We start from the raw sequence: 14,761 nt of genomic DNA, 5'->3' as shown, positions 1-14,761 counted from the left end.
TGCCACCCAGGTGCCCCCCAAGATGTCCTTTAAAAGGTGAATGAATGAATAAACTGTTGTCTTCAGAAGAAGGAATATTAATCAGCAATAAAAAGAAACAAGCTGTCAAGCCGCAGAAAGACATAGAGGAATCCTAAATGCATACCACTAAGTAAACACAGGCAGTCTGAAAAGCCACATACTGCATGACACCAAATATATGACGTTGGAAAAGGCAAAACTGTGGATTAGAAACTTGAGGGGAGGAAGGGAGAGATGACTAGTGGAGCATGGGGGATTTTTAGGGCAGTGGAGGGATTCTGTATGAGACTGTAATGGCGATACATGTCCTTATACATTGGTCAAAACCCAGAGAACTATACAAAACAGAGAATGAATCTAATGTAAATTATGGATTTCGGTTAATAATAATGTGCCAATATTGATTCATGACTTTAACAAACGTGCCACACCAGAGTAAGAGGTTAATGATAGGAGAGACTGAAGGGGAGAGAAGAGAGTGTGTGGGAACTTCAGTTCTTTTGTAAACTTAAAACTGCTAGTTCAGTTAAAAAAATTTAAAATCTCAACAGCAGTGCACCTGGTGGCTCCGTTGGTTAAGCATCAGACTCTTGATTTCAGCTCAGGTCTTGATCTCAGGGTTGTGCTTAAGCCCTGTGTTTGCTCCATGCCCAGCGTGGAGCAAAAAACAAAACAAAACAAAACAGAACAAAACAAAAACAACAACAACAACAAAAACTCAACAGAAAAAAAAATTTGTCTGACGATGTTGAAAGGTAAGATTAACCCTGAAAACTGCCTCATCTCCAGAGTTCTTGTTGTAAGAAAATAAATCATCATTTATTACTTTTAATTGGTCTTCACTTGCCTGCAGTTGCAAACATCCTAATTCGTGTATGAATATAATTAGCCCATTTTATACATAGGTAAACTGAGGCTAGGAGAGACTCAACTGCTTGTCCAAGAACACACAGCTAGATGGTGGTATGGCTGGGCTTCACATCTGGTTTTCCTAACTCCCAATGCTCCATAGTCTTTCAATCTAATGTGCACTTTCCTTGAGTGTAGACAGGACATGTGATTTGCTTTTAGCCAATAGAATGTGGCAAAGGTGTTAGAGAGACTCTTGTTGCTGGCTTGATGAAGTATGTGGCCGTATTGGAGAGGCAAGGAATTGCAGAAGGCCTCTAGAACGTAAGGGTGGCCTCCAGCGGACAGCAAGCAAAATATCTGGGATTTCAATCATAGAGCTCAACAGAGAATAAGCATGGAAACAAATTCTTCACCAATTGAGCTTCCATGAGAATGCAGTCCAGTTAATTCACTGATTACAGCCTTGTGACCCCAAGCAGAGGATCCCACTAAGCTGTGTCTGGACTCCTGACCCATAGAAATTGGGAGGTCATAAATGGATGATGTTTTAAGTTATTGAGTTTGTGGTGTATGTGTTATGCAGCTATAGAAAACTATTAGCACTATGCCTTGCGTGAACCATGTTTTGATTCTCTGTAATTATCTACATTGTGTTTTACAAATCTTGACATTGATGCAAATATTAGACTTATGTTTCAGATGGGTAAACAATGATCCTGGAATAAAACAGTTCGCTAGCCCGAGTTCTTTGCTTTTTGTTTTGAATTGCAGGAAAACACAAAAAGAATTGTGTGTCATTTGAACAGAGCATAATTCAATTGTCTTTCTTGAGACCTTGTGTCTATCTGATTAGCAAGCAGATTGTTTTTTCTTCTGGCTCCCTGGGCTGTAAATATTCTCTATCTTCTAACTCCTTTTTCCAGAAGGGATTTATTACATGAAATAACAAAGTACTTTTGGATTCAAACGATGTGCTTCACAGTTTCTATTTTAATGAAAAGCGTATCCCTTTTAAAGATACCCGTGCGTCTGATTTTATATTAAGTAGAGACTTTTTTATATTGATTCCATAGACTTCATAAAGGCAGCTCCTGTTAATGGCCTTCCACCTGACAAAGGGTAAAGTCTCCTTTACCGTGGAAATGTAAGCTGAGATGAAGCCTGAAGGGAAGAGTTATAATTTCCTAGCCTGGTTGCCCCAGTTTACAGGTTTGACTTACCAAAGTGGGCTGCCTTTATTTTTATAATTTTATTTATTTGTATTGAAATATAGTAGACACACAATGCTACATGTTTCTCGGAAGGTGGACTTTCTTTAAACTTAGGGCCAGGGAGGTGAACAGAATGCCAGGCCAACTCCAGGATCAATTCTAGATCATAATATTCAAACTAGCCAAGAACTCTGGTTTTGAATTATGAGCATGTGGGATTGACTAGAAACGGGCCAGAGGTCTATTACATTTTAAGGAAGTTTTATTGCCAAAGAATCCCAGAGCTGGCAGACAATCGCTAGGTCAGTCGTCAAGTTGCTCACAGAGAATATGCTGTTGAACCTGTAGGATCCTCAGAAAGGACACTCTTTTCAATGCCCACCTGAGAAGTGGCCACAGAAGACAGCTTCAAGGGAAATTTTCAGGAAGCAGAACCGAGGGTAGCCAGACTGGGCTGACACCCATGCAGGGAGTCCCTGCTACTTCTATTCCAGTGGCCCCCATGTGTGGTTTACCTTTCTCCCTTTTCCACATGGGAGTTTATGGCAGTTATCCTGTTCTCATTCACCACTGGGTTTTGGCCAGGCTGGGGTAGGTGGCTTATTCTTTAGCCTTTGGTCATTGACCTGCTCCACCAATGCCTCTCAGAGGATTGTTTATCTCTTGGAGATCCTGGATTTGGAGGTGGCTGAAGCCACTGGCTCATTCTTTTGGGGAGGGTCTGAGCATAGAGCATATGACCTGAGCTTATCAGAAAGTGTGCTTATTAGAAGGACATAAATGGAGATCAGGTAGCCAAGGAGTGGGCTATATTGGAAACCCTCTGGTTGTCTCTTTGGCTTCTAGGTCATCCTTCACTCTTCCCAATAGTCTCAATTTCCATTGAATCTCCAGATGGTTCTGGGCTAAGCTCTTCTGAATGTTCCTCTCCACTGGCCAGAGGAATTGGTTTTGACTGGCTAAGTCACTCTAATCAGAATGCTTCTCAGGACTTTTGTGGAGAGTCTGGATTTCTCTGATCTTTTTTGCTTTCCACAGGGTGGTATACAGATATGAAGCCCAAAATGGTGGCTGCCATCTTGTTTTCATGAAAGAAACCAGTTTGCAATGAAACTGACACATCAAGGGGAACACAGCTAAGAGAGAAACAGATAACTAGAGCCTAATCCTGATCAAACCATGCCTGAAATCCTTCTACTTTGGGGTGTTCTAGTTATAGAAGCTCACAAATTCCCCTGGAGTTTAAGAAAATGTGCATTGCATTTTCAGTTATTTGCAACAAAAACATCCTCATTGGCACGAGAGGTCTAGCTGCTACCACAGGTCTGGGAGGAAAGTTCAGGATTTCCAAAAACCTACAAAGCTGGAAGGGCAATGTAAGTGGTTTTATAGGCAACAGGTAAGTCTAAGGAAGTCAGCTGAAGCAGGCAGGGCCACACAGGCCCAAGAGGTCAGGGGATTGGTCAGAACTCCATTACAGAGAAGATAGTAAAGGTGAGATTTGCTCTTTCTAGTGACATAGTCAAGTTCTACTTCGCCCCCCCCAAGATTTATTTATTTATTTTAGAGAGAGCAAGCAAGCATGAGTGGGGGGAGGGACAGAGGGAGAGGGAGAGAATCTCAAGTAGACTGTCCACTAAGTGCAGAGCCCACAGGGCTCAATCCCATGACCCCGAGATCATGACCTGAGCCAAAAGCAAGAGTTGGACACTTAACCAACTGAGCCACCCAGGTGCCCCTAGTCAGGCTCTACTTTCAGTGAGAACAACCTGGTGGGGGTCTGAGTGAGGGCCCTTGGCTAGGGGTGGAGCTCTCACCTTGGTTGTTGGAGATAAGTGAAAACAAGTGCCACTCATCACCAAATGTCTTACAGCCTTGTTCTCACAGTGGTTCTTCCAAATTCTTTACAACCTAGTCCTCATTAAGCCCATGTCAAGGCACTACCCTAGCTGTCCCCCATTCTTCTGTCTCCCCCTCCTCCCCATTCCTCTAAGATTATCCCTTTGGACTGAGAGGTGAGTTAATGGGAGTCATAAGGAAATATCTTTTTTTAAAGATTTTATTTATTTATTTGACAGAGAGAGAGAGACAGACGTGAGAGAGAGAACACAAGCAGGGGGAGTGGGAGAGGAAAAAGCAGGCTCCCAGTGGAGCAGGGAGCCTGATGCAGGGCTCGATCCCAGGACTCTGGGATCACGCCCCGAGCCAAAGGCAGACACTTAACGACAGGGCCACCCAGGCGCCCCCATAAGGAAATACCTTGCACCATCCTTCGGAGATTGAAAGTGTTCGTGACAGTTATACCTAGAACCTGGTCCCTTCCAGTAACGGATAATTTAGCATGGCTTTCCAGACACTGGAGAATATCCCTGGGCTTATAGACCCACTGCGTGTCCTTGAATGCTTAGCACACTGTCACCTTGGGGCTTTTGTACTTGCTGTCCCCGCGGCCTGGGATACTGTGCCCCACCTGCCCACAGAGCTATGCCTTCTCTTCCTCAAGATGACCTGATTAGGAAGGCAGACCACTTAAAATAAAAACACCTCCCATCTCCAGTTGCCAGCACTTTCAAGCTCACTGCCTTCTTTATTTTTGTCTAATATTTGCCACCTTGCACCATTTGCACCTCCTTAGAATGGGAGACAGAGACTGTCACTTTTTTTCAGGTTGTATCTTGGGTACCCAAACTAGGGCCTGATGTTCAATAAATACTTGAATGATTTCATCTACAGTTAGGAAAATTGAATTTTTTAAAAGTTTTATTTATTTAAGTAATCTCTACACTCAACCTGAGGCTTGAACTCACCACCCCGAGATCAAGTGTCACATGCTCTTCCAACTGAGCCAGCCAGGCACCCCAGGAACATTGAATTTTTTTAAGACACACAAGGAAAGAAAAAGAAAATGCTTATTAAAGAGTTGTTTTTTGTTACGTTTTTTTAAAATATTGATTGGTTGATTGATTGACTGACTGAGTGCCTCTTTCTATTCTCAATGCAATGATCAGGAATTTCCATTGAGTGGGGTTCTGGCTCCAATTGTCTTGAATGTGAAACAGCCTAAAAGGCTGGAATACTGGGGTGTAGGAGATATGTGAAGAGATGCTGGAACTGTGTCCTGACAGAGGTGGGGTGAGTGTAACCAGTAGCCGGGCACCCAGTTCCCCTGGAGCACCATGGGAAAATGGCATTGTCATGAGATGAATTCACCAAGACTCGGTAGAGGCTGAGATGCCAGAAAGAAAAGAGAGAGGCTAAGGAAAATTCTACATACAGAATGGCGCAGAATGCAACATTACGGGAAGAACCAGTTGAGAAAAAAATCTTAGAAATAAAACTAAAAGTATGTCAAGTGATGGGATGATGCAGTTGGAAAGCGTCCAAAGTACAGCAACAAAAAGAACAACGGGGAAGTAAAGATAAAATAAATGACCATTCCAGGAGGCTGACAACTAAGAATCACTCTAGAAAGAGAGATGGGAGAGAACAGGAAGAAGGGACTTACCCAATAATGCAGCAATATTGACCAGAAGGGAAGTAAGTGTCAGATTAAAGTGCTCAGCAAGAGCCTAGATGATAAATGGGGGGAAATCCGTGCAAAGGCAGGCCGCTATAAAATACTGTAACAGCAGGGATAAAAGAAAATCCTATAAACTACCAGGGAAAGAAAGAGAACACACCCCGGCAACAACAGGCCCGCTGCAGAGTGTCAGCTCACAGAGGAGCCCGAGACTTCTCTGCCTCCAGAAGCTACTGGACGCGCGAGAACTTTCTCCTCAAAATTCTGGGAGAAAATTGTTTCCAATCTGGAGTTCTGGTCCCAGACACTATTGATTATGAAATTCAAGTAAGACATTTTGGGGCATGCAGATTGTTTTTTAAAATTAACCTCCTGCAAAAAAGGTCATTAGTGCCGTTCCAATGGTATTTCTGTCTCTGTTCAGGAACTCTCTTTCCCTCTTTGAGTTGCGATGGCCAGGAAATAGCGCAACTTCTGCAGGTGTCTGCAGTCCTGGGGTATTCAGTTCTGTTTTTCTTTTTCTTTTTTCCAGTCTTTGTTCTCTTTGCTTTTCAGTGTTGGAGGTTTCTGTTGAGACAGCCTCAAGCTCAGAAATTCTTTCCCAGGTTGTATCCAGTCTACCAACAAGCTCATCAAAGGCATTCTTTATTTCTGTTACAGTATTTTTTTATCTCTAACATTTCTTTTTGGGTTCTTTCTTAGGATTTCCGTCTCTCTGCTTACATTGCCCATCTGTTCTTGCATGCTGTCTACTTCGTCCTTAGAGCCCCCTTAACGCATTCATCATAGTTGTTTCAAATTCCCGGTCTGATAAATGCCGTATCCCTGCTGGGTCTAGGGATCAACTCCAGAGAGAGGAGGAGGATGTGTGAGGGTGACAGCCAGGCGTCAGGTCCAGAGAGTCTGGAATGTTGGTGCAGAGTGGAGCAGGAGAATGGGGAGCTCTAGCAGGGACCCCAAGGAGAAAATGGACCTGACAAATTATCTGATAAAATGGTCTGAGATGTTTTGCAGGGTGGTTGGAGTTTGTGGGAAAACTTAGCCACAGGTTTAAGAGAATGATTGAATTTAAAAAAGAGACCATTGTTAACTCCAAGAAAAACAAAATATAAGAAAGGAAATGTAATCCTAGAATACCACTTGGCTAAGCAATAAACACTCTCAGAGTGATCAATTCTAAATAGGGACTGAATTCAAAATCATAATTTCATTGAGGTGGAAGGAGAAGAAAGCAATGGGGTATGAGGTCTTCAATTTTGTTTTTAAGATTTTATTTATTTATTTATTTATTTGAGAGAGAGAGAGCACACGCATGAGCAGGGAGGGTGGGGAGGGGCAGAGGGAGAGGGAGAAGGAGAAACAGACTCCCTACTGAGCAGGGAGACCCATGCAGGGCTTGATCCCAGGACCCCAAGATCATGACCTGAGCCAAAGTCAGACACTTAACCCACTGAGCCACCTAGCCACCCCTCAAATTTTTATATACTATAATAGGAAGTCAATAGATAATGTTTAGAGTTGCTAAGCCCAGAAAAAGCAGTGGAACTGCATTAGACATGGTAGACAGACAATAAATATTGGCTGTAATAATTATTATTTCTACTACTAATAGCTGTCTTTAGTATAGGAGGTTGTGAAAGTGTTGTCAGGTGGCTTATCTCATGGCTGGTGCCACGTGGCCTGGAATTTGTCCTAGTGGTTGCTCAGTGGTCAGTGGTGTTGCTGTTGTGATTATCATCCCATTCACTAAGCATGGTTCACAGGAAGGGATCCAGGGACCCAGACAGTTCAGAAAAGTTGGGTGTGGGCTCCTCCACATTGTCTCCATGTCTGGGTGTGGCTGGGTTGTAACTCACAAGGATATGACTTTGGAGGGTTTTCCCAAGGTGAAGGGGATGAAAAACCATTCTCCTATTTCAAAAACTTGAGATAACCTTTGAGCAGAATGAGAGTCTTTAGGGGATTACATTTGCTGAGAAGAACTGAAACCAAGGGGTGAATTGAATGTCATCTTCTTGCGCCCCCATCAGACACCTGAGGGCCACCGGAATGTGCGTGCGGTAACCTAGAGAGACAGAACGGAAGCAGCAACAGTGAGACTCCCGGAAAGGCATGAGGACTTGTAATTCCCACGGTGCCTCGCGAGTCCTTGAATGAGTCCTGATAGTGGATAATGTGTCCGCCTTGAGCCCATGTCCAGCTGTCAACAGTGGTAGATCTAAGAGACCAGGAAAAATTGTTAGTTGTACTGGAAGGGGCAGAATGAGGATGTGATGGGAAGGGGCAAGGATAGCTCTGTTGGGTCCAGAACTGCCCCCAGGAGCAGGAAGGCTTGGGAGTAGGAGCACTTGGGTAGCCTAAGACCTGGGTTTCCGTCCTGGCAAGTAAATTGAGTGCTATCTGACTTGAAGGGCCAGGAGGGCCTCTGGTTGGTTTGAAGGATGAAACCCAGGTGTTCTAAGAAGCCCCCACAATCAACCAAACTGTCAGGTGGTCTGTGTCAAATTCACAGATGTGGTTCCCACTCCAAGTCTGGAGCCCCAGGAACCTCCCAGTCCAGACTACTTCCAGACAGCACTTGCAGTGGGGGGCCCTGGGCTCCATGCATGGAAGGCAGGCTGGGGAAACGGGAGGGAAATGACTCTATCAGGGGAAGCAAAACCTTCAAGAGAGGCATCGGCCCCCCTCAACTTCCCTGTGCTTTCTTCGCCCGTATTTATTTTGTTTGTTCAGAGCGTAGTTCCAAAGAAATCAAGGTGGGTCAGCCATCTTGACTGACATCTGCTTAGTTGTCACCCTCTATCCAGCCACGGGCATCCGTTTCTGTGTGGCACGGTTGTCTGTGTCTTGGAAGTGGCCACTTTACCCCCTGCTTGATTTTTTTAACTAGTTTAGATTCATGTCAGTAACTAAGAGGTATTTTACTGTTGAAGAATGAGACCCGGGCTGGAGGCCTTCTCCGCTGATCAGATGGTCCTGGGGGCGGGGGTGGGGTGTGGGAGCAGCCCAAGTAATTCAGGCTGACGTAGCAATATTTGCCTTGCTCAGCCAGAATCTAACGTGTGGCGTCTTTGTTTCATTACTTCCAGAGACCAGAGAGAGGGTCTTTTGGTTCCAAATGCTCTAGAGGCAGGGAGATCTCTGAAGCTTCTAATATAATTTATTCTGATATAATTTAATATATGCTTTCCTTTTAATATAAATAAAACCCAAATACACAATGTTTGCCAACATTGCACTGATTTTCTTTAAGAGGTTTTAACTATTCCCTGTAAGGATCCGACTTCTCAGTTCATTACTTATTTTTCACCTGGAAATTTCTTATGGCAACAGTGAAAGTGGGTGCTCATCTGATAATATTTCTTCAAGAAGTTAACCTCGGGGCACTTGGGTGGCTCAGTTAAGCGTCCAACTCTTGATTTCCGCTCAGGTCATGATCTCAGGGTCAAGGGATAGAACCTGGCATTGGGCTCTGCACCCAGCAGAGAGTCTGCGTCTCTCCTTCCTCTCCCTCTGCTCCTCCAGTCTCTCTCTCTCTCTCTCAAATAAATAAATAAATCTTTGAAAAATCTTAAGAAAAAACAAAGAAATCGACCTCTCTCCTGTCATTCGTATGACCTTGGAGGTTATGACTAGTAAGCTAGGTACAGTCAGAGAGATCTGTGGAATCCAATCAAATTCTGATGGGTCCAAATGGATTCATGGATTATAGGGAGACTATGAAAAGAATTCATAATAGAATCAAGTAAATAGTCAGTCAAACCCTCTCAAGTGGCTGCCAGCCTGGCTATGAGTTAGGTACACAGTTATTCAACTTAAGAATGTGGTCTTGTGTAACTTGAATTCAAGCAACTTAACTAAGATCACCCTGTCAAATTATGGTTAATGTTACTCTGTCAGAACCACTTTACAAATAAATGCATATTGTAAGAAAAATGATCCCTTTAGCTATATTCCTAACATTAAGAAAACTGCCTCAATCCTTTTGAGTTAGTTTGAGCCACACAAGTAATGTCATAGAGAATTTATTTGTCACCGAGATTGTTGGGAAATATCAGTTTCCTGTGACCAACGTAGCTCATAACTCCAAGTGAACAAACACCATTTTCTACAACAAACATTCTCCCAAATGTAGTTACATATTAGTCTTAAGACTGTAAGTCAAAATCCTTGAACTATAAGAATAAAGCTTTCAGCACTTTTTTAGCAAACTAGACAGGATTTAATTCTGATGACAAGATGCAGAAAGTGGATAGAATTTGCTTTCATTATTTGTTCACAGGTGTATAAATATTCACTATTATTTCTTCTACCTAATAAGATTTAATGGTTACCTCAAGACTTGTTTTTTCAGAGAACCTGTATCAACAATCTGCAATTTTTCCAGGATTCTTCTTCAGCAATAGCTAACTGGGTCTCAGGGATTCTGCTGCCTCCCAGATTTTCTAGCCAAAGCTGAATGAAAGAATTTGTGGTGTATAATCTGTTTCACAATCCCGTTTGGAAAGCATGGACTCGGACTCACACTGGCGCCATGATTATGGAAGATGGCTCTGTTTCTCCTTGTCCTGGAGAATGACAATTCCTGTTCTTATATCCTGCCACAGTCTCCAGTCAACTTGCAAAATGGTCAGCTGAAAGAAAACCTCAGAGTTTGCTTGGAAATCCTCTAATTGAATAGAATTACTTCATCGTTCCCTTAGTGGATGTTATAGATTGTATAGGATACAATTGTATCCTCCCAAAAAAGACCAATTCAAGGCCTAATTTCAGTACCTCAGAATATGATCTTATTTGGAATCAGGGTCTTTGCAGATTTATCCGGGTAAAGATGAGGTCATTATGGTGGGCCCTAATCCAATATGAGTCGTAACCTTATTAAAAGGGGGGCATTTGGGCACAGACACACACAGAAGGAAGATGATGTGAAGACACAGGGAGGCCATGTGAAGGTGGAGGCAAAGATGGATGGAGGCAGCTACCAGCCAAAGAGCTCTAAGCATTGCTAGTGGCCACCAGAGGCTAGGAAGAGACAAGGAAGGATTCCACCCAGAGTCTTGGAGGAATGACGGCCCAGCCAACACCTTGATTTTAGATTTCTAGCCTCTGGAAATAAAAGACGATCAATTTCCATTGTTTTTTAGCTACCCAGTTTGTGGGACTTTAATATGGCAGCTCTCTGGATCCTTGAGAACTGAGAATGATGCAGAATTGAGAACAGAGATTATGAAGCAAGCCAAACCCACGGTATTACTACTGTGTGAAACCTGGGAATGAGGTGTGCCATCGGTATCTGTCTTAGCCTGCATCCCGCCCTAGAAAGCAGAGCTACAATGATGGCTTTGGGGCAGGTCATTTATTTTGACAAGGAATCCCAGGGACCAAGAGTAAAACAATAGAACTGGGTGCACAAGTGAACTGGTCAATTGCTATGGGTAACTGAGGCTCCATCCTGCCGGCACCTCTGAGGAACATTTTGGAATGCGCCATGGAACCATCTGCCCGAGGAAGAGTAGAGAAGCATTGAAAGAAGCACTGGGGTGGGGGTGGGGGGCACCTGGGTGGCTCAGTGGGTTAAGCGTCTGCCTTTGGCTCACGTTCGGATCCCTGTTCAGTGGGGAGTCTGCTCCTCTCCCTGCTCGTTCTCGCTCTCAAATCAAAGAAAATCTTTAAAAAAAAAACACCCACTGGTGTCTTTTTCCCACTGGATTTCCTCTCCATGGTGTCACATCCCTTACGCTCTGGGGTCTGTGCATGTGGGAATGCAGATCAGGTCCCAGGCATGTTTGCTATGGGTCTGAGACAAGGGCGAAAAGCAAGAGAGGTGGGGGTTGCAGGGGGCTGTCAGGCTCACCTGAGCGGAGCTGGTGGGCTATAGCCGTAGCTGGAGCACAGGCTGAGAGGCTGTGGCTAGGACAGGAGAGTCATCCTAAAGTACTTGGAGACTTTTGTCTTATTAGGGTAATTGGGCAATTCATTTAGATTTTAAGCTAAAAAGTGCCAGAGAGTTTTAGCCTATAAACAGCACTGGAACATTGAGAGGAACTGACCCATCATATTTATAAACTTCATTTATTAGATTTGTAAGAATTGTTTAAGTGCTTGCAAAAACTGTTTGCTTTGCCAGACTATTGAATTAGTTCAAAAAGGAAATTGAGCGCATTGGATTTGTCAATACAGTTAAAATATTTAAAGGAATTTAATTAAGTTATACAAGGCTCCTTAAAAATTACTGTGAACATTTGTGAAATTTATAAATAGAACTTGTCTCTAAATTGAACTCTAAAACTTAGGGAAAACAGGCCTTTGAATGATTTGAATATTAACTTTATATCCCAAAGTAGCTCCTGAATATTCTTTTCTATACAAATAAGCTACTACTAAAGACCAAAAAATTTCATAATTACACCTTCAATGCTATGGAAATCATTTTTCTCCTATCCCGATCATCTGAAAAATGAGTTCTTCAAAAGTGGCATAAACACAAGATATCCATTTATTTTGCAACTTAAATTTTGTATCGGTTGGGGTTCTTTGGTTGCAAACAAGGAAAATCAATTTTGGCAAAGCAAAGGGAATCTTTTGAAGGATCCCGGGTAGCTCAGAGAATTAATGAGAAGGCTGAGACCCAGCCTCTGAAATGGATAGGCATCCAGTCTGCCCTGGGAGTCTAAGCAGGGTGTGTGGACTCTGTCCTAGGCAGATTCATTTGCAGGTGCCAGAGGCCGCTCTGGCTGCTATCTGACAAGAGTACTTAATACTGGGAGTTGAGTGCTTGCCAAATTCATGAAAGGCTGGAGAAAGGGGCTGTAGACCACAAGGCTGACTTCCTCAGGAAGCACTCACTTTGTCACTGCCAGGAAGTCCAGGGTCCTATAAGCTGTCCTTCCTCCCCTACCAGCCTCACCTTTTGGAGGACCAGAGCATCTAAGTCTCCCACAGGTCTCTCCTGCTGCCAGAATGACCAGCGGTCAAGGCATGTTCTCCCGGCATGCATTGGAGAGTTTCTCTTACTACCTGGGGCCAGCCCAGCATCCTCAGCCCCAGCCCTGACTTTGTTCTGATTGCTCCATTGCTGCAGAACAATGGCCTGGTAACTAGTGGTGTAAGACCACTAGCATGTCATCATGTCACTGATTCTGTGGGTCAAGAGTACAGATGGGGCAAGGAGGTTAGGGCTGTCTCTGCTCCGTGGGGTCTGGGAATACTCAAACGGCTGGACTCTGGAGTCCCCCGAAGGCTTCTTTGCTCCCATATCAGGGGCCTAACTGCAGGAAAGCTCCACAGGGGCTGCTGACCAGAGCACGTGCGTGTGGTCCCTCTGGGACGCCATCTTGGGTGGTGGAATTTCTCACATGGAGGCTCGGTTCTTCAAGTGCACAGGTTCCACTTCCGCTCTGGTCAAAGCAGTCACAAGCCTGCTCAGGTTCAAGGGGAGGGATGCAGACCCTGCCCCTTCGCGGGGGGAGTATCAAGAATTGGCAGTGTTGTACTCTTCTGAGGTGACACTCACGGTCCTCCATGAAGCTACACTGCCCCATTTGCTATAGCTACACCTGCAATGCCCTAGCCAGTGTGCTACTGCGAGTGGGTTACCGCAACACGAATCTTCGCAGCCCTGGGGAGGGTGGGAGGGGGTGGCCCCGGTCAGCCAGAGAATCTGGGCTGGTCCCCTCTAGCCAGAGCAACCTCATCATTCACCCTAATATGCAATATGCGTGTTCTCATTTCCTAGGAGTACACTAGGTGGAAGAAGTCGGGGTCTGCTGCACTAGACCATTAACTCCTTGCACAGGAGAGCTTCGTTTGCTTTCTTCATCACTATATCCCCATGGTGCTCGACACACAGCAAGTGCTCCACAAACAGTTCTGAATGAATGAATGAATGAATGAATGAATGAATGAATGAATGAATTTGCTGCGATGCTCCCAATGTGAAAGCGGCTGCTGCAGCTCAGCCCGGCTTTGCCCGTCAGGGAAGAAGGGCTATACATAGGTAGTTGCCAGGAATTTCCTGAGGTAGTGGGGCCGCTCTCCCCCACCCGAGTGCTTTGATTCCACGGGGCAGGTCACTTTAGCCCTTTATCCAAGGGCTCTGCGTTCTCCTCATTACTTTGGGTCCCACGAGCAATTGGTGCCTCCTTAGGCTCCAACCAGCTGAGGAAGCAGAAAAAAGCAAGTCTGAGGAGGAAGAGAGGCAAAGCAGAAGCACATCAGCCAAAAAGACGGTCTCTTCGGCTCCCCTTTCCTTCTGGGCCATCCCTCATCAGGGCAGCCCTTGACAAGCCCTCCATGGCAGTGTAGGCTCTTCCTAGCAGGAACCTCAAAACCCTTCTAGCTTCTACCCAGCACCCACTTCTTTTTTTTTTTTTTAATTTTATTTTATTATATTATGTTAATCACCATACAGTACATCCCCAGATTCCGATGAAGTTTGATGCTTCATTAGTTGCGTATAACACCCAGTGCACCATGCAATACGTGCCCTCCTTACTACCCATCACCAGTCTATCCCATTCCCCCACCCCCTCCCCTCTGAAGTCTTCAGTTTGTTTCTCATAGTCCATAGTCTCTCATGTTTCATTCCCCCTTCTGATTACCCCCCTTTTCTTTATCCCTTTCTTCCCCTACCGATCATCCTAGTTCTTATGTTCCATAGATGAGAGAAATCATATGATAATTGTCTTTCTCTGCTTGACTTATTTCACTTAGCATTATCTCCTCCAGTGCCGTCCATGTTGCAGCAAATGTTGAGAATTCGTTCTTTCTGATAGCTGAGTAATATTCCATTGTATATATGGACCACAGCTTCTTAATCCAGTCATCTGTTGAAGGGCATCTTGGCTCCTTCCATGATTTGGCTATTGTGGACAATGCAGCTATGAACATTGGGGTGCATATGGCCCTTCTCTTTACTACGTCTGTATCTTTGGGGTAAACACCCAGTAGCCAGCACCCACTTCTACCCAAAATGCTTCCACATTTTGAGGTATTGATTATAGCAGAACCCCACTTAGGGGACCAATTTCTGTTTCAGACTGTCTAGGCTGCTCTAATAGAAATCATAGACAAGGTCTCTTATAAGCAACAAACATTTATTTCTCATAGTTCTGGAGGCTAGGGAGTCCAAGATCAAGGAGCCAGCAGATTCAGTGTC

This window comes from Ailuropoda melanoleuca, chromosome 14 (genome assembly GCF_002007445.2).
Source record: "Ailuropoda melanoleuca isolate Jingjing chromosome 14, ASM200744v2, whole genome shotgun sequence".
NCBI classification, from domain to species: Eukaryota; Metazoa; Chordata; class Mammalia; order Carnivora; family Ursidae; genus Ailuropoda; species Ailuropoda melanoleuca.
This window is presented reverse-complemented; position numbering follows the sequence as displayed.